This window comes from Cervus canadensis, chromosome 23, assembly GCF_019320065.1.
Source record: "Cervus canadensis isolate Bull #8, Minnesota chromosome 23, ASM1932006v1, whole genome shotgun sequence".
Classification (NCBI taxonomy): domain Eukaryota; kingdom Metazoa; phylum Chordata; class Mammalia; order Artiodactyla; family Cervidae; genus Cervus; species Cervus canadensis.
The window spans coordinates 5,989,849-6,010,386 of NC_057408.1; the positions used below are offsets into that span (position 1 = coordinate 5,989,849).

At 43.4% G+C, this 20,538-nt stretch overlaps 1 protein-coding gene and 1 non-coding gene across 5 annotated transcripts in view; one reads left to right on the plus strand and one right to left on the minus strand.

Moving 5' to 3' along the window:
• MRO (maestro) overlaps positions 1–19,623 on the minus strand; it is a 39,841-nt gene extending 20,218 nt beyond the window's left edge. For 2 of the 4 annotated variants that reach the window (XM_043443900.1, XM_043443899.1), the window contains exon 1: positions 3,288–3,388. The gene's annotated coding sequence lies outside the window, so the exon portion shown is untranslated. Of the gene's footprint in view, positions 1–3,287; positions 3,409–19,567 lie in introns of those variants that run through there. The other 2 variants (XM_043443896.1, XM_043443898.1) reach the window with 2 other exon arrangements.
• Positions 11,031–11,136, plus strand: LOC122425957. Its single transcript, XR_006265098.1, has one exon. It is a non-coding gene; the product is annotated as a U6 spliceosomal RNA (small nuclear RNA).
• Positions 19,624–20,538: the final 915 nt, after the last annotated feature.

The window sequence follows — 20,538 nt, forward strand, 5'->3', positions numbered from 1 at the left end:
TGGGAAATCTAACTGGGTGACAGGTGGGCAAATATAAACTGAAGTATATCAGAGTGGAAGTTTGGAAGACAAAGCAGAGGGAGAGAAAACGGATGCCTTGAGAAAATAAGAATGAGGCTAAAACAAAAGCCTCTTCGGGCATACACGGGCACCCAGATGACCTCTGAAAATGCAGTTTCAACAGGGAAAAGAAGCTAGACTACAGAGCTGGGGAAGAGAGAGGGGAATGAAGGCATCTTACTGTAAAAGGAAGGCCATAAAGAGACTAGTGGAGACAGCAAGGTCAAGAAAGGCACTACCGTGTTGCTGGGTGATTTTAAAATAGAATACAACTTGGATGTGTTTCAAAACTGTTGCAAAGGAGACCTAAGAGGTAGGTAGTGCAAGCAGTGAATAGTAAGATAGGAACAGCTGAACGGAGGGATCAAGGGGACAGGGGAGAGAGTTGGCTCTGGAGGGGAGAGAGAGAGGACCCTCCCGACACCCACTCCTCAATTTTTATCTGAAACTGGGAGACAACCACAGAGATGGAGATGCATCAGCGTGAAAATGAGAAGAATGAGCAAGTTCGATTCATCCAAATCAGCCTCTATCTTCTCAGGAAGACCAGAGTTGGATTATCTGCCAAGAGTGGGAATAAGATTGAGGAGGTCATATCCTTGCGCTGAACTAATCTATGCAGTGCTTAGGATGACCAAAAAGCAGATAAAATTAAGCCAGGCCACAGAAGCAGATAGAGAAACAAAATCTATGCTGCAAGTGTCAGGATTCTCTGCCAAGTCTCACGGGTGACTCAGGACTGAAATATGCCTGCCCCCCTGCCCCCATGGACGGAAATACAACAGATAGACTATTAATAACCCCTCAGGTCTAAAGTTTCTTTGTATGCAGGTGTTGATACATTTGGCAGAGAATTAATGTGTTCCTCATTTGCCAAAGGGGAAAACAAAAGGCAGACAAGTTTGACTGTTTGGCTTCAAGTCATAGAGAAAATCCGGGCACAACCAGAATTGGTACTCAGGAGCCTTGCTGATCCAAATTCTGCTCTGTTAAACACTTCCCACAAAGAGCATGGACATAGCCAACGACCTCAGAGAGTCCCAGACACAGCAAAATCTGGGAAGCATCCAGACCAAGACATAATGCCGAAGCAACAAAGGTTCACCTAATATGGCCTTGGGACACAGCTCAGCTCTTCTGGGAATTAGAAGCCTCTTTGATAATTTGATTGCAACAGACTGATGTACTTATGACACAATATCCTTCACATACTGTAATTATTTCATTTTATAATTTAACAACTCTATTTTCACTCTCAATTAATACTTCCTTATTGTCGGAAGTTCAGGGGCTGATGCCTCTGGAAAAATCAAAGAGGGTAATTATTGAGTCTGCTGTTACTGATGAAAAAGACAACAGGCAGAACTAAATTGGTCAGCAATTCACTGTCGACTTAGACTTGGCACATGAGGACAAATGGCTGGCAGCAATCAATACGGTTTCCTCTTTAGGGTCAGGATGTTCAGAAGACCCTCCTTCTGTACTTGTGTGTGGTTGCTTCAGGAAACTTGCCTAAAGGGGATGGTTTTGAGTTTCTTCCCTCTCATCTTCTTTCAGGAAATACCTCCAGGTCAGGCCAAACTCTCCCTTGATTTTCACTTCTAAAAAGAAATCTAATCAGCTGCCTGCTCAGCCACAAATTAGGAATGCCAGTTTCTCATTCATTCTTTCCTTGTTCTTCAGTTGCTCACGGAGCTCCTCGTTTCAAGGCAGAGTGCTCCCAGGTGCCCTCTGGAGACCACAGAGGGCAGAGAGAAGACATGGTCTTCCATGTCTGTAGAAGTCATTAAGGGCCCAGGAGAGGAGGTGACAAAGAGCAGTCCCTCAGGCTAGCCTTGGGTTCGATCCCTGGGTTGAGAAGATCCCCTGGAGAAGGGAAAGGCTACCCACTCCGGTATACTGACCTGGAGAATTCCATGGACTGTAGAGTCTATGGGGGTCACAAAGTGTTGGACACAACTGAACGATTTTCACTTTTCACTTTCTACTACAGAGCTGGTTTATTTTAATACAAAAGCAACTTTTTGTTTCAAATCTTTGAATACAATAGATAGCACAAGGAGATGCACAGGATTTCTCCCTCTTTAAATACCTTCAGGCACAGGGAGGCAGGAGCCTACCTACGAAGTCTCTCCAGTTCTACCAACCAAGAGCAAGAAGCTGCTCTCAGCCGTTTCCTTGTCCAGCCCAGCATCTGGCTGCCCTGCGGTCTGTTTCCCTGACTATCTCACTTGACAGTCATTGTCAGTACTGAAAGCAAGAATATGTTCCAACTTTTCTGTTAAGTAGCCTGAGATGATCTCGGAAAACAGTTTGCTACTCAACCCAGAAAACCCACAAAGTCATGCAAATCCAGAGGTTCAAATCTTCATGTTCACTGCCCAGATCATCGAAGTGTGCGTGTCTGAAAAGCCGGCAAGTCTCTGAAAGATGTCACTTTGCAGAAGCAACGTGTGCCCCTCCGTCGTCCCAGTGGCCGAACGCCCAGGCCAAGAGGGCTGGCACAGGGTTGGTGGACCCTAGAGTGCTTCATGTTTGCCGAAAATGCTTTAACGCGCAGAGAGTGATCCTGAACTAATCTGATGTCACTTCTCACTGGGTGCTGAGCTCATTCAGGTGAGCAAAGCCCCAGGGTATGCCTCTGGGTTTACAGAGCTCACAGTCAGATTAACCCCCATGAACTCCAGCCACTGGCCAGTGAGCCTTACTGAAAAAGGGCAGATGGTTGCACAGAAGAAAACAATGCCCCAGAAGAAACTGAGGAAGCAAAACCTTATGGTGCAGGAATAAATTCAGCATAAAATAAGTGCAAATAAAAATAAAAAAAGAAGAAGTTCAAGTTTTTTGTTTGTTTATGACCCCATGGATAGGCTCCTCTGTCTATGCATGGGATTTCCCAGGCAAGAATACTGGAGCAGGTTGCCATTTCCTTCTTTAGGGGATCTTCTAGACCCAGCGATTGAACCTGAGTTAGCAGGCCGATTCTTCTTCTCCTTTTTTAAGAGTTCAAGTTTAAACATCTTTCCTAGCTGAGACATTAATTACCCACACCATCACCCGTACCCCCACACCATCATCAAAACCCCTACTACTTGCAAAAATAATCCTAGAAATATGTAAACATTTCTCAGCCCAACTGGTTCAATCTATAGCAATCAATGAACTGTGTTGAGCGACAGTGTTGAATAGAATTGGTTGAATCCAGAAAATATTCCGTGCTGTCTTACCTGAGCTGGGTGATGAGGCCTCCTCCTCAGAACTCATCCTGGTGAAAGAGAAGTGATTACTCCCAGGAACATCGCAGTCCTTTAAACACGCTCGGGGCTGGCCATCAATTGCGTTTTTGTCCTTGAAGATGAAACATAGAGCAGATTGACATTTTATCATGAGTGGGAAATGCATAATAAGGCCTTTTTAGGCTATCTGTCCCTGATAGTTGCTAGAGATTCATTACAGGCCATGCTGTTTTGCAAACTTTGAAAAGTTTTGTGTTCGTTTCCTGTTTCTGCAAGGGCCCAGGGAGAGAGCCCCAGGAGCCTCACTGCGGCAGAGAATTGAAACAATAGATAGCCGGAGAGTAAAATCAAGCCCACCAACAAGATCACAGGTCACATTCTCCCTGCTCTTCACATCCCCAGGCGTTCTCATGCTCTCCGTCGTGTTGTCTCCCACAGTCCTAGGAAAGGGATCGCTCTCAGGCCTCTCTGACAGCAGGGAGGCTGAGGGGCTGGTAGAGTGAATAGGGGTCTTGCCCAAAGACTCCAAGCTGGTTGATGGACCAGGCTTCCTCTCCTGCTCTGAGCAGTCACAGTCGTGGAAGGGTTCGGCACTCACCTCTACAGGCCGTTCCCACCCTCTGCGGTCTTCCCTTCTCTCACCCTTGACCTTTGCCACCTTGGTTTCTCCTCCCCTCCGCCACCTCCCTTGTCCCTGTCTTCAGTTCGCTGTGGGCATCGCTACACACGCTCCTTCCTCCTCAACGACTTGGTTTTAGGATTGTGTTTACTTTCCCTTCAATGTTGCATTTACAGTAGAATCCTGTAGAATTCCCGACTGATGAGTATGTAGCCATTTGATGACAATGAGAAAGACCTCAGTCACAGTTTGGCCATCAGAACAATACATCCACACTCAGAAGTGCTCTATAACGTGGGCTGGGTTAGAAACCCAGACTCGGGGACTTTCCCGGCAGCCCAGGGGTTAAGACTCTGTCTGCCACTGCAAGTTCGATACTGGTGATACTGGTCAGGGGAACGAAGATCGCACATGTCACGGGATGGGGTCAAACATTTTTAAAAAAAAGAAAAAGAAAGAAAGAGATCCAGGCTGCGACTGGGATGGTTGACTCCTCTTTGAGAGACTGGCGAAAATTATAGCACTAGAGCACTCTTTCTAATAGCCCACAACAGATGTATTTCAACAATTCCATCTTTGATCCCATAATACCAACATCCCACCATAGCTCCATCACAGTATTCCTACGCCTTTCCTGATATTGTTCACTTAATCCCTCCAGAGAAGAAAAAAAGAAGTCAGTTTGATCAACACACATCTGTTTAGGAATCAAATCTGTAGGCTTTTAGGTTCTAGAGCAGCTGTTTCCCTTTCCTGCTGGTCTGTGTTCCTTCGAGAAACGATACATTAGATGGTCCCTGGAAGGAAGGGGAAGGAGGTAGCAGGCAAATCACCCAGTTTTGCCCTGGCTGTACTGGTCCTTCGCTGCTGCACTCAGACTTTCTCTAGTTGTGGGGAGCAGGGGCTACTCCCTAGTTAGTGGTGCATGAGCTGCTCATTGCCATGGCTTCTCTTGTTGCGAAGCACGGGCCCTAGGGCACGTGGGCTTTGGTAGTTGCAGCTCCCAGGCTGTAGAGTGCAGGCTCAACAGTTGCGGCCCACAGTCTTAGTTGCTCTGAGGCATGGGAGATTGTTCCTGGACCAGGGATCAAACCTGTGTCCCCTGCACAGGCAGGCAGATTCTTTCCCACTGAGCCACCAGGAAGCCCCCACGTGCCCTTTGACTCAGCAATTCAGTTGCTCGTTGTTCACCCAGGGCAGAGATGATTTTTTGTAACTTAGAAAAAAAGGATTTCTTCCTCAAGACGCTTTATGTTTCTCTGCCAGAAAATTATCATAATAAGTATTTGCAGTGGTGACATCCACCTGAAACTAACCCAACATTGTAAATCAACTATAGGCCAATAAAAAATCTTTAAATAAAATGAAAAATTTAAAAACTAAAGTTATGACGTCTACAAAGTGATTGGTGCCCATACAAAGGAGTCACTTTGTGTAGTGTACAATCTGTACAACTGTCTACGTTGGCCCTGCCTGCATGCATGTTCAATGGCTTCAGTTGTGTCCGACTCTTTGTGATTCCATGGACTGCAGCCTGTCAGGTTCCTCTGTCCATGGAGATTCTTCAGGCAGGAATACTGGAGTGGGTCGCTATGCTCTCCTCCAGGGATCTTCCTGATCCAGGGATCAAACCGACGTCTCTTATGTCTCCTGCATTGCCAGGAAGGTTCTTTACCACTAGCGCCACCTGGGATGCCCACATTAACCCTGGTTACCTTATAAATACATACGAAGAACAACATCAGGATATATGTTTAAAAATGTTGATAGAAACTTTTTTTGTAATAACAAAAGGATTGTTGTGATGTCCATCAGTAGGGGACAGTTTAAATAAAAATTTAGGGCACGTTTATATAATGGAATTCTAGGGAACCTTACAGGAATAAAAAAGCAGATTTATCAGTTCGGTTCAGCTCAATCAATCAATCGTGTCCGACCCTTTGCAACCCCATGGACTGTAGCACACCAGGCTTCCCTGTCCATCACCAACTCTCGGAGTTTACTCAAACTCATGTCCATTGAATCGGTGATGCCATCCAACCATCTCATCCTCTGTCGTCCCCTTCTCCTCCCACCTTCAATCTTTCCTAGCATCAGGGTCTTTTCAAATGAGTCAGCTCTTCGCATCAAGTGGCCAAAGTATTGGAGTTTCAGCTTCAGCATCAGTCCTTCCAGTGAATATTCAGGACTGATTTCCCTTAGGATGAACTGGTTGGATCTCCTTGCAGTCCAAGGGACTCTCAAGACTCTTCTCCAATACCACAATTCAAAAGCATCAATTCTTTGATGCTCAGCTTTCTTTATAATCCAACTCTCACATCCATACATGACTACTGGAAAAACCATAGCCTTGACTAGACAGACCTTTGTTGGCAAAGTAATGTCTCTGCTTTTTAATATGCTGTCTGGGTTGGTCATAACTTTGTTTCCAAGAAGTAAGAGTCTTTTAATTTTATGGCTGCAGTCACCATCTGCAGTGATTTTGGAGCCCCCCAAAATAAAGTCTGTCACTGTTTCCATTGTCTCCCCATCTATTTCCCAGGAAGTGATGGGACCGGATGCCATGATCTTAGTTTTCTGCATGTTGAGCTTTAAGTCAACTTTTTCACTCTCCTCTTTCATTTTCACCAAGAGGCTCTTTAGTTCTTCTTCACTTTCTGCCATAAGGGTGGTGTCATCTGCATATCTGAGGTGACTGATACTTCTCCCAGAAATCTTGATTCCAGCTTGTGCTTCATTCAGCCCAGCATTTCTCATGGTGTACTCTGCATTTAAGTTAAATAAGCAGTGATAATATACAGCCTTGACGTACTCCTTTCCCGATTTGGAACCAGTCTGTTGTTCCATGTCCAGATCTAACTGTTGCTTCCTGACCTGCATACAGATTTCTCAAGAGGCAGGTCAGGTAGTCCGGTATTCTCATCTCTAAGAATTTTCCACACTGTGGTGATCCACACAGTCAAAGGCTTTGGCATAGTCAATAAAGCAGATATAGATGTTTTTCTGGAACTCTCTTGCTTTTACGATGACCCAGCAGATGTTGGCAATTTGATCTCTGGTTCCTCTGCCTTTTCTAAAACCAACTTGAACATCTGGAAGTTCACGGTTCACATACTGTTGAAGTCTGGCTTGGAGAATTTTGAGCATTACTTTGCTAGCGTGTGAGATGAGGGCAATTGTGCAGTAGTTTGAGCATTCTTTGGCATTGCTTTTCTTTGGAATTGGAATGAAAACTGACCTTTTCAATCCTGGCCACTGTAGATCTATATGTGCTGATATAAAGAAATGTTCAAGATATATTAATAAGTAAAAAAGGCAAGGTTCAGAGGAGAATATATTATAACTCAATGTTGTAAAATTTTTAGAAGAAATCTGATATAGCCCTTTTTTTCTTCCAAGACACTCAAGAAATCAACAGGAGTCTCTTTGGAGAAGAATAACTGGGGGAAGAAGGAAGCTTTTAGTTCAAATGTATACCTTTTTGTGTAGTTTGAATTTTTCTTACCAAATGTATTTATTGCTTTCAATTAAAAAAATCAACAAGGGTAATCAAAATAGAAAGTTACAGGTCTTTTAAAATTTTAATTTATTTTATAAATGTTTATTTATTTATTTGGCTACACTGGGTCTTAGTTGCATACATGGGATCCTCAGCTGCAGCCTGTGGGTTCTAACTCCCTGACCAGGGATGCAACTGGAGCCCCCAGCATTGGGAGCGGAGTCTTAGCCACTGGAGCACCAGGGAAGTCCTTACAGATCTTTTTTAATTCTTGCACTTTTGAGCATAAAAATATCTAAGAAATATTTTTTAATTGCTGTGCACATCCTCCCATAGAATACATTTAAAAAATAAACTATGGTTTTTTTCAGTTTGTAAACATTGTTGATAAAATTTTTTTTTAGTAAAAGAAGTTCAATTTATAAATATTTAAGGTAACTTGAGAAATACAAAGTGAAAAAGAGAACAAAGCCCAATACAAAGATTTAGCTAATATGCAAACTCCTGGTCCATCTAAATTTGACATATTCAATCTACTTAACTGATTTGCTTCACGTGGTAAATTTTTTTTTATAAAATTCAGCATACCACCCTGGTTATCTTTGTCAAGGGCATAAATGTATCACTCAGCCTCCAGTGTTCTGTGTTTTCTCTTGTAGCAGTGGGGCTGAGGAGTGGGAGTGGGCAGGAAGCTGGTGGAGGAATGGAAAGACAGAATCCTCTGCACCTCTTAGGGCATTTTCACCTCTCACTTCGTGTCTCTGAAAACAGAGACTAAATTCATGTGTCCGTTAGACCACAAATACGTTCAATCATAGAACATGAGCATTATTAAGCTCACTTTATTAATTCAGTTCTTGTTGGGTGTAAATTCAACTCTTCCTGAGTTGCCTGTCATTTAAAACTGAGGGACCTGGTAGAAAGCTGATAATTGTATGTCATTTCACTTTACAGTACAAAGTGGGCGTAGAAGAATCAGATGAGCTGTCTTTCTCCCTTTGATCTTTGGAGAAAAGAGAATTCTAATCATTCCTCTCTATTTGTTCTTGAAATTAAAACTTCGTTAGAATGAAAAAAAACTGAATTCATTATTATAAATTTTGTGCTAAGAATTCACTCTCCCCAAATGAATATTTATTTAGGCTTCAGATACATAATTCCAAAAAGAAAAGGAGAGAGAAGGAAAGAATGATTGTTCTTGGATGAGCAGAAGTGACATTGAATATCATTAAGTAACATAGCAACCCCAAATCTAACAATAAAGTGACATTTCTATTTTTTTTTTTTTAAGGAAGAACTATTTGTATTTCTTTTAAAAGTCTCTCTGGGATGTAGGAGGAGAACACATTGAATGCGAAAACTTTTACAGAACATTTTTCTACTTCGGAGCTTGGTGAATCATGCATTTGTTCCAGTGTTAAGAGTATCAGACCTTGATTTTGATTACAAGTTATACACATTCTACACATTGGAAAGTAAGTTTTAAATACTGAACTCCAGGGCAAGGTCTTCCTTCGACCCATTAATGTAACAAATACTCTTTCTACTTTGCTGAATTTCTGTTTGGAGACATGATTTAGAGCCCAGTGTTTATTTGCTGACCACATTTGCCCTGTGTGCCCCCGACTGTGTCATTAAACAAATATTTATTCATTCAATAAACATTTATTGAGAGTCTCCTCTGTGCCAGGCTCTCTGCTCAACACGAGGACATAGGGAAGATGAAGATAAATATATAAATACAAAGACATGATCCCCGCCCCCTAAGAGGTCACAGGCTGGCAGGCTACGGGCTCTTCCATCCAACGTCCATGAGGATGATTTTTCCTGTGCATTTCGGGCCAGGACTGAAGTAAGGCCAACTTACCCAGTAGGACAAAATTCTAGGAGCCGCTCATTCCCAGGGGTGAGCGAAGGCAGACGGCATCCCCTGGCCACCTGGCTGCCTGAGCTGCCCACACGGCCTTTTCCTCCCATCAGCTGCCCTTCTCCCAGTTCACTGACACACTCACGCTTATCTCAGTCACTCCCCCCAGGTGTTTACACTCGGTGTCTATTTCTCATGCCCAGGTTACCCTCCCAGTAACCATCCTGCGTTTAACCATTTCTTCCAGGCCTTGTTCAATCCCCACCTTGAACGTCCTTCCCAGGCCTAAGAGCCTGGTCAGTTTCTCCTCACGCACTTGCATTCCTGCAACGGCCTTTATCACCAGCCAACTTTTTAAAAACTAATTTTAATTTTTTTGGAGACACTGCTTTGGGAGAGACCCCTGGTCTTCTCCTTACTTGTTCAGTTGCTCAGTCGTGTCTGACTCTCTGTGCCTCTGCGGACTGCAGCACGCCAGGCTTCCCTGTCCTTCACCATCTCCTGGAGTTTGCTCACATTCACGTCCATTGAGTTGGTGATGCTCTAACCATCTCATCTTCTGCCATCCCCTTCTCCTTTTGCCTTCAATCTTTCCCAGCTTCAGAGTCTTGTAGTAAGTAATAAGTCTTTCCTTTTCCCCGAAAAAAAATTTTTTTTATTTTTAATTGAAGTATAGCGTTTTGTTTGGGGTTCTTTTTTCTTTTGGTCATGCCACAGCTTGTGAGATCTGAGTTCTATACTATATAGTGGGCTTCCCAGGTGGCGCTAGTGGTAAAGAACCCAATTGCCAATGCAGGAGAGAGAAGAGACCCAGGGATCGAACCCAGGAATCAGGAAGATCCCCTGGAGGAGGCCATGGCAACCCACTCCAGTATTCCTGCCTGAAGAATCCCATGGACTGTAGCCTGCCAGGCTCCTCTGTCACAAAGAGTCGGACACAACTGCGGTGACTTAGCACACATGCATACTATATATATATATACTATATACCATAATATATGGTATATTCTTTTTCAGATTCTTTTCCATTATAGGTTATTACAAGATTAACACCAGCCTATTTGTATTACATTTTATTTGTATTTGTATTACAGTTTATTACATAAGAACCTGTCTCCCCAACCTGGGGTCGGGTGCCCGTGGAAAGCAAGGCTTGTGTTCCAGTCTTTGCAGACCTCACTCCAAACCTTCGGGACCCAGTACAGTGTGTTGCACCGGTGTGTCTTAGTCCACTCAGGCTGCTGTAACAGATACCACCGACCGCGTGGCTTCACAACAGACACCTGTACTTCTCACGGTTCTCACAGCTCACAGGAGGCAGTGAAGCCCAAGGAGCCAGCCAAGGCAGTTGCTGCTGAGGGCTGGCCTCCTGGTTGGCAGACGGCTGGCTGTCTTCTTGCTGTTTTCACACAGAAGCAAGTTCTCTCTCAGCTCTCCTTTGTAAGGGCGCCAACCCCTTTCCTGAGGGCTCTGCTCTCATCACCCCGTCACCTCGCAAAGGCCACACCTCCAAATACCATCACACTGGGAACTAAGTTTCAACATAAGCATTTAGGGAGGAGTCCAGATAGTCCCATAGACCAGCGTTTTAGCAAATGATTCCTTTATTTACCTGATTCTTTACAATCTTCAGCACATTTTTAGGGATTCTTTTTGCTTTAACAAAAGCAAACATTGATCTAAGGCATTCCCAGCACTTGAATTTAATTCTATAGAAGCAAAATAGAAATTGTAAGAAGTTAGCTTGCTGCGCTTGCTTCGGCAGCACATATACTAAAATTGGAACGATACAGAGAGATTAGCATGGCCCCTGCGCAAGGATGACACGCAAATTCATGAAGCGTTCTATATTTTTTCACAGCAGGATCCTCTATGACCCACCTCCCAGAATATTGGAAATAAAAGCAAAACTAAACAAATGGGACCTAATGAAACTTAAAAGCTTTTGCACAACAAAGGAAACTATAAGCAAGGTGAAAAGACAGCCCTCAGAATGGGAGAAAATAATAGCAAACGAAGCAACAGACAAAGGATTAATCTCAAAAATATACAAGCAACTCCTGCAGCTCAATTCCAGAAAAATAAATGACCCAATCAAAAAAATGGGCCAAAGAACTAAACAGACATTTCTCCAAAGAAGACATACAGATGGCTAACAAACACATGAAAAGATGCTCAACATCACTCATTATCAGAGAAATGCAAATCAAAACCACAATGAGGTACCATTACATGCCAGTCAGGATGGCTGCTATCCAAAAGTCTACAAGCAATAAATGCTGGAGAGGGTGTGGAGAAAAGGGAACCCTCTTACACTGTTGGTGGGAATGCAAACTAGTACAGCCACTATGGAGAACAGTGTGGAGATTTCTTAAAAAACTGGAAATAGAACTGCCATATGACCCAGCAATCCCACTTCTGGGCATACACACTGAGGAAACCAGATCTGAAAGAGACACGTGCACCCCAATGTTCATCGCAGCACTGTTTATAATAGCCAGGACATGGAAGCAACCTAGATGCCCATCAGCAGACGAATGGATAAGGAAGCTGTGGTACATATACACCATGGAATATTACTCAGCCATTAAAAAGAATTCATTTGAATCAGTTCTAATGAGATGGATGAAACTGGAGCCCATTATACAGAGTGAAGTAAGCCAGAAAGATAAAGACCAATACAGTATACTAACACATATATATGGAATTTAGAAAGATGGTAATGATACCCTATATGCAAAACAGAAAAAGAGACACAGATGTACAGAACAGACTTTTGGACTCTGTGGGAGAAGGCGAGGGTGGGATGTTTCGAGAGAACAGCATCGAAACATATATATTATCTAGGGTGAAACAGATCACCAGCCCAGGTAGGATGCATGAGACAAGTGCTCGGGCCTGGTGCACTGGGAAGACCCAGAGGGATGGGATGGAGAGGGAGGTGGGAGGGGGGATCGGGATGGGGAATACATGTAAATCCATGGCTGATTCATGTCAATGTATGACAAAAACCACTACAATATTGTAAAGTAATTAGCCTCCAACTAATAAAAATAAATGGGAAAAAAAAAGTTAGCTTGCTAAAAAAGAAAAAAAATGTGTGTGTTTTTTTTCCTAGCAGCTAATTAAATGCAACAACAGATTAAGTAAATGAACATTTTGTTCAGCACTAATTTCCTCTGTGTGGCAGGGAGGGAGTAAATTGGTTAGGACAAAATAGGCTTTCTATTTATGGTGTAAGAGGTGGCCACTGGGGGAAGGTCTATGGGCTACTACTGAATGGCTTCTAATAAAGAATCACCCTGGTGACCCTCTTCAAATTGGGCAACAATCGCAAGATCTTCTCTTTCCTGGTGATGATAATGTGTTGTGGAATAGAATTGGATGCAGCCAATTTTATAAGCAGCGTTTTCTATGTATTGCTAATCCACTCCAATTGTCGGAAACACCACACATCCAGCACAGACGGGCATCTAAGCACATGAGTTAGAGTGCTTCTCAGGATGGTGCCCTTCATGCGCTGTGTTTAAAGTGGGTAACAAACATAGACCCACTAGACAGCAGAGGGAACTCTGCTCAATGTTATGTGGCAGCCTGAACGGGAGGGGAGTTTGGGGAATAATGGATACATGCGTATGTACCGCTGGGTCCCTTTGCTGTCCGCCTGAAACTGTCACTTTATTAATCAGCTGTACTCCAATACAAAATAAAAAAAACAGATGGTGTCCTGGAGGAGTTAGTGGGCTGGGGCCCTTAGCATAGTTTTTACTAATGGCATTCGCTCTGTACAGTGGCATTTGATCTATCACAATTATTCCGGTATTGATCCCACCTGAGCTTTTGTGAAATCCATCCTAGAATTAACTGAATGGGCCAAAGCTTGAATCTGCCCAATCACTGGCCTCGAGACTAGTCATTCCCTCTTCTTGCTGTTGCCATACGCTAAGGGCCTACCGGAGGAGATGTTTGTCTTCATGCGGTGACTATATAATGCAGTTTAATTTTGGTAATATAGTTTAGGCCAGCAAATTCAGAATACTGAGTAGAAACACCTATCTTTCTTGGAAGATGTTAGCTAAAATTCTCTGTGATCTGTTTTTCCTCCTTCCTCCCTCCACATCCAGGCATCAATCCTCTTCCACCTTAAAGACTTAAAACTCAAAAGAAGCACCACTTGCTGAATGTAGAACAGAACAGACTGTCTCTAATCCACGATGACTTTACAATTGCCATCAATTATAGGTTTTGTCAACCAGGAGCGGTTCCAAATGAGGAAGCCCCAGGGCACCTTCAGGAGACCTGCTCTGGAACGTGGGAACATTATAGCCAGAAGGTAAATAAGGGGAAGCTCACACTGCTCAGTATATGTGTTTCTGAAATCAAGGAGATTTTTAAATTAGTTAGCTGGAAGTTGATTGTTTTAAAGGAAATAGGAATGAAGAATTATTGATTTTTATCTGCTTGAAACTTTTGACTTTAGGGCTTCCAAAAAGTATGGAGGGTCCTCAGAAAATTCAAACTATAACTACCAAACATATCTATGAAACGGAAACAGACTCACAGATAAAGAGAACAGACCTGTGGTTGCCAAGGGGGAAGTGCGATGGGGAAAGGAAGTATTGGGAGTTTGGAATTAGTAGATGCAAACTATTATATACAGGATGGATAAACAACGAGGGCCTACTATATAGCACAGGGAACTATATTCAATAACGTGTGATAAAACATAATGGAAAAGAATAGAAAAAGAATATATATATATAATTGAATCACTTTGCTGTATAGCAAAAATTAACACAACATTGTAAATCAGCTATACTTGCTTTTTTTTAATAAATAAAATCATTTTCATAAAGTCGACTTTTTCTTTTTTGCGGCTTTTTTTTCCTGAATAAGTTAACTGTCTGTATTTTTCCTATTAATACCGTTCAAACCAGTATCATTTAATCTTTCTACAAACGTTGACAAAGCTCTTGTTTTGTGTCTCATTCTGGGAATATAAAAACGGAGAAGAAACCATGTTTTTGGTCTACAAGCAGTTTATAGTGTAGAAGAGCCAGATTTATAAGTCAATAACATAAGAAACTGGGTGTCGTATGTCTACCAGAGAACTATAAGGGTGGAGGACAGAAAGGCCAGAGTCATCAGTTCCTGATGAAATAGAGTCAGAATTTAAGAATCTGAGTCTTTAACATCAGAGACCTTTTCCAGAGCTAGCATTTTCTGAATTGATTGTATCTTCAAGGACTCCTCAGATGTGTCTTCCCTTAGTTAACAATGGCATATGTCAAAACTCTTAGTTTTTTGGTTGTCTTAGGTGAAGCACACAGGATTTTTTAGTCGAAGCATGAGAGATCTTGTTCCCTAACCAGGGATCAAACCTGGGCCTCCTGCATTGATCCAGCACTCTTAGCCACTGGATCACCAGGGTAGGCCCTGTCATAAGCTCTTTAATAAAGTCCTGTTAGTTGGGGAAACCCTTTGTGTTTGCAGTGATGACAGATCCATTTGTCAATGTCTGTCTTGACGATCCCTGGTTTATAGGAAGATAGCCAAAAGGCAAATGTGAATTCCTACTTTCCTTCAAGGTCAATGGGAAATCACTGGCTTTTTCCCTTCGGTCACTTGGCTCTCCTGACGAACAGGAGCACACAGCACTAGCAAGTGAGCAGGCGTCTACTTGTGATCTCCAACTTCTGAATCCGTTCCCTCAACTTTTAGCTAAATATGGATGAAATTTAAAATTCAGTGACTTCTTATATCAACGAGTGTTTTTGACCTGCAGATTGTGACTCATTAACAGGTCATGAAATCAGTTCAGTGGGTCTTAATCAGCTTTTATAAAAAGAAGTAGAATAGAAGAAAGTAAAATGGAAAATATCAGGATGCATTTCATCAAGTAAGATAAAAACTGGTGAAACTTTTTATTCCCACTTGTGTGTGTGTGGTCACAACATAAACTGTATTTCTCACTGTGTCACAGGGAGAAAATTAAGCCACTGATCTAGACTCTAATCCTCATAAAGGCATTTATAACCATCTAGCAAATATTTGTTGAATCGACCTGATTTGTACGCGTGTTTGTAGATTTACTCAACAAACACTAAGCCTGTATGTGTATATGACATCGACCATTGTAACCCCTCATTTAAATTTTGTGAAAATGAAGGATGAGAGCAGGCTTTCAAAGGTTAACCAGCTTCAGTAAATGCTCTTTTTTTTTAAAGAATAAATCATTCTGTTTACCAGGACTGCTTGATAACCTTTAATTTGGCTCAGCCCCCACCTGCTGTATAAAATAGACCCTAAGGTCTCTAAAGAGTGTCCCGAACAGATCCTACAAAGCAGGAAGCCCCTGAGAAAGAAAGAAAGTAAGTAAAGAAGCTCAGTCGTGTCCAACTCTTTGTGACCCCATGGACTGTAGCCTACCAGGACCCTCCGTCCATGGAATTTTCCAGGCAAGAGTACTGGAGTGGGTTGCCGTCTCCTTCGCCAGGGGATCTTCCTGACCCAGGGATTGAACCCGGGTCTCCCGCACTGCAGGCAGACGCTTTACCATCTGAGCCACTAGGGAAGCCCCTGGGTCATAAGTAAACAGAGGTTTCAGGTCCTAATCTGTCCTGTGCTGGCCCAAACTGCTACCTGACAGCCAATCCGGCCACTCAGCACAAGTTCCTGGCCCCTGAGCATAGATGTTGTCACAGGTACCTGTCCCTGGCGTTCTCTTTCACGCCGTGGATGCTGAGCGCTGGTTTTTTCTGGCTGTGATGACCGCCCACCCCCACCGGCACTGCAGTCATAGGCGTCTCTCTTCCCGGGAGCCGCAACCTCCCTGTCCCTCGGTGGGCGGGGCCACCACTATCCAGAACTCCCAGTGCCGATGACGGTCACAGGCTGTACCCAGCTTGCAGATCTGGGCCAAGCCTGCAGGGGCCTGCACCATCCCATCTGCCCTTCTGTGCTTCCGTCTCCCTGCTGTGTGGGCTAGATCATCCCATGAATTCTTCGGTTCTCTGCCTGAGGGTCCAGGGGAGGAGAGTGGAGTGTTGGGAGGAGACTGGGGGGGGAGGGGAGTTGTGGCAGGGGTATCTGGTGATGAATGCAGTCAATAAGGCTCAGCCTCTGACCTGCTTGCAGCCCGGTGGAGGGGATAAGACCGTGATGGTCCACAGATAATCTGAGCAACCCGGGGAGGCGGTGGGGGAGGATCCTAGAGGCCCCCTCGCAATCCCTACAGCAGAAAAGAGTGCCCTTCAGCAGGACCAGAGCTCTGAGGTTTCACAGCTGCTGCCATAGCCCGTGTTCCAGTGCTTCCTGGAGCAGGGGCTTATCACATCCCCTTTTCCTGCCCCTGAAGGTCAGGCATGCTTCTCCCATCTAAGCGTCAAAGCTTCTTTTGTAGGGAGCATAGATGTGGCCCCACTGGGATAGAACACCAGAGCCCACTACCCAGACAGAATCTGCAGAAGGGTCCATTTTTGTGCCTTCTGTTTTCACTAGTGGCTCAGTGGTTAAGAATCTGCCTGCAATGTAGGAGACCCGGGTTCGATCCCTAGGTGGGGAAGATCCCCTGGAGAAGGGGATGGCTACCCACTCCAGTATTCTTGTCTGGAGAATTCCATGGACAGAGGAGCCTGGCAGGCTACAGTCTATGGGGTCGCAAAGAGCTGGACACGACTGAGCAACTAACACTTTCACTTTTCCCAAATTCAAACATCACAGCAGCCTTGTCTGTGTCTTAGAGCAACGCAGAGTCCCAGCTTTCCAATGTAAACAGCTAATGAATAGAGCAACATAAAAATGAACACTGAAACTTCCTTAAGGGGCTCCTCCTCAGAAACTGAAGAGAAATTCTTGATCACTTCTGTGTGATCTGGAAGATCAATTGCATTCCAGAATCTTCTGGTTTAAAAAAAGCAAGCAACCAGCAAGTTTTTAATCTGTCATTTGTCTGGTTTTTGGCACTGCAGCAAAATGGCTAAATCTAGATCTGGGGTCAAATCCCAGCTTTGCCACTTAACATCACTTAACCTTCTAAGCCTCAGTTTCTCTATCTATAAAATAAGGATAATTCCACAACCTACCACATTAGGTTGTTATGAGGATAAGATTAAAAGAAACGATCTTAAGTACCGAGTATAGTATCTGGCTCATAGGCGAACAGAGCAGGACCCCGTGGTCCTTGGCCCCCATGTCCTCTGCCTGCCCTTCACAGTCTGTGAAAAACTTTAGCCAATAAATAAGTTTAATCAAGGAAGTGAGAATGTGCAGAAACAAAGGAAAACAGTCAAAGGAGACCAAATAATAACGGTTTAGTCATTAAGCATAGTCAAGGACCTTTAGTTCCTTCTCAAGGGCTATAGATAATATTCTGAGCCATATCCTGTGAGCGGTCTTATAGATACCGAAACCAGCACCAGGCGGAGAAGTTAACTATGCAATGGCCGATTGTAGATGACATGAGCTGCCACAGTTCTGAGAACTGGCCTCAAGAAATGGAAGCAAACAGACCCTGAACTGAATGTAACTGTATGTAAACTGAATCAACTGTATGTAAAACAATCGAGATGACGCTGGTCAGACAGCTGATGACCAATTTCAAGATGACTGTCAGAGCTGACTGTGCTATTTCTGCTTGGAGACCTCTCCATCTGTCTACAAACGCTCTAGCCCACTGATCGTTAGTTGTGGGGAGTCAACCTTTGGACAGGATGGCCGTCCCTGTTTGCCAGCATCCAAAATAAAGCAAACTTTCCTTTCCGCTAACTATTGGCTTTTGAGCAGAGAGCAGCCAGACCACACTTTCAGTTACAACAGGAAACAAAAAATGTTCATTATTGTTGTTACAATTATTAGCAACTATGAGAACTGGTGAAAGAGTAGGATAAGGTAATTCAGACTAAGACAAATAATAGAGAGTTCATAGACATGTGTCCTTACTTCAAAGTAGAAATTAAATTTTCTGTATTTCAGTGTATCCTACTTGTCTGCTTGTACACATAACAAAGCATAAGGGACACAGCACATCACACAGTGGAAAGAACATGGACTTCAGAGTCAGACTGTGCTCACATCCCTGTCTTTTACTTCCTGGGACATTTGGGCAAATCACCTAACCTCTCTGAGCCTCAGGGTACATGCGTGCATAGTCACTCAGTCTTGTCCAACTCTTTGCGACCCCATGGACTTATAGCCTTCCAGGCTCCTCTTTCCATGGGATTGTTTCAGGCAAGAACACCGGACTGGCTTGCCATTTCCTCCTCCAGGGGAATCTTCCTGACCCAGGGATCGAACCCGTGTCTCCTGCCTCTTCTGCATTGCAGGCAGATTGTTTTACTGCTGAGTCTCCAGAGAAGCCCCGAGCATCAGTGCATTCATCTACAGAATGGAGTCATAATAAACTTGTAGGGTTGTGCTGAGGATTCAAAAAACCTCCTCTCATCTCCTTCTTTCCCAGGCTGACAGCCTGTCCTATGTGCACAAACAATTCTTACCCTAGAGGAGCCCTTATCACGTTGTACCATATTATCTCCCCCACCATAGCATAAACATCTTGATTGGAGTGAGCCTGTTTTGTTTGCCTTTCAATCTCTGGTATTTAGTGAGGTCCTTGGATATAGTTGGTGCCCAGCAAAAGCTCGCTAGCTGGCTGAATGAATCACTGAAAATGGCAGAAAAATAGTTGATAGGAAAAAGAAATTCATTTACTCCCCATATTCCAGAACAAGCTTAATAGCTCTTTCATAAACGAATTGTGTTGTATGCTGAGATTTTCTCACTGTAGTAGATGTAATCCGATTCATGCTTCATCTAATCTTCAAATAAGTGGTATTACCATGCATCCCACTATCTTCCCATGTCCTCTGGTTCTGTGTTTTCTGACCTAGCTTCTAAACTTTCTGCTGAATGGAAATCTTTTCTTATATTATCATTACACAAATAACACATGGTCACAAAAAATCACAAGTCTGGAAAAGTTAAACTAAAAATAAAACTAAAACACTCCAAATTCTACCAACAAATTATTGTTAATATTTTAGGTATAAGCTTCTAAGATTTTTTTTACACAACCTTATCGAAATACAATTCATTACATTGTTGTACTAGCATTAGTTTGTATTATTCATTGTATTATTGTATTAGTTTGCTAGGACAAGGTATCAGTTAGGGTTCTCCAGTGAAACAGTAAAGGGTGTCTGTGTGTGCGTGTGTGTGTGAGAGAGAGAAAGAGACAGAGAGACAGAAAGAGAGAGATTTGTTGATTAATTTAAGGAATCGTCTCACACAATTGCGGAGGTGCAAGTCCAAAATCGACAGGGTAGGCCAGCAGGCTGGAGACCCGGGGAAGAACTGCAGCCCAAACGCGGTCTTCTGGCAGAACTCCTTGCTCAGGAACGTCAGTCTTTGTTCTATTAAGGCTTTGATTGATTGGATGAGACTCACCCACATTAGGGAAGGTAAACAGCTTTACTCAAAGTCCACCATTCAAACATTCATCTCATTCAAAAACACTTTGACAGAAAAGTCCAAAATAGTGTTTAACCAAATATATGAGCACTGGCTGTTCTGCCAAGTTGATGCTTAAAAGTAATCTTTGCAGGCAGCCATGACTAAATGTCACAAACCGGGTGGCTTAAAGCCGAGGAGTTACTTTGCCACAAACCTGGAGGGTTCAAGTCTAAGATTAAGGTGTTAGCAGGGTTGTTTTTTTCTGAGGCCACTCTCCTTGGCTTGCAGATGACCATCTTCTCCCTGGATCTCCACATGGTCTTTCCTCTGTGTGTCTGTGTCTTAATTTCCTCTTCTTAAATAGACACCAGTCATATTGGACTAGGCTTCATCCTAGTGACCTCTTTTTAAATGAACTGCTTCTTTAAAGACCCTCTCTCCAAATATAGTCACATTATGAAAGGCTGAGGGTTAAGACCTCAACAAATGGCTTTTGAGAGGGACACAATTCAGCCTGTAAAGGTACCATTCTGAAACTGAGCAGGACCCTGTGGGGCCCTCCTGGTACAAAAAGAATTTCTGTGTCCCCTGTTTCTTGTTTGCAAAGAAAAGGTTTCAGCCTTCTAGACCTTCCCTGAGTACCAAAAGACAGATTCAAACAGTTGTTAACCAGGGAAGTGAGGGGATGCATAAACAAAGGAAGAGTAGTCAAGAAACAATAGTGCAGCAATAAAGCAGAGTCCTTTTGAACTGTGGTGTTGGAGAAGACTCTTGAGAGTCCCTTGGACTGCAAGGAGATCCAATGAGT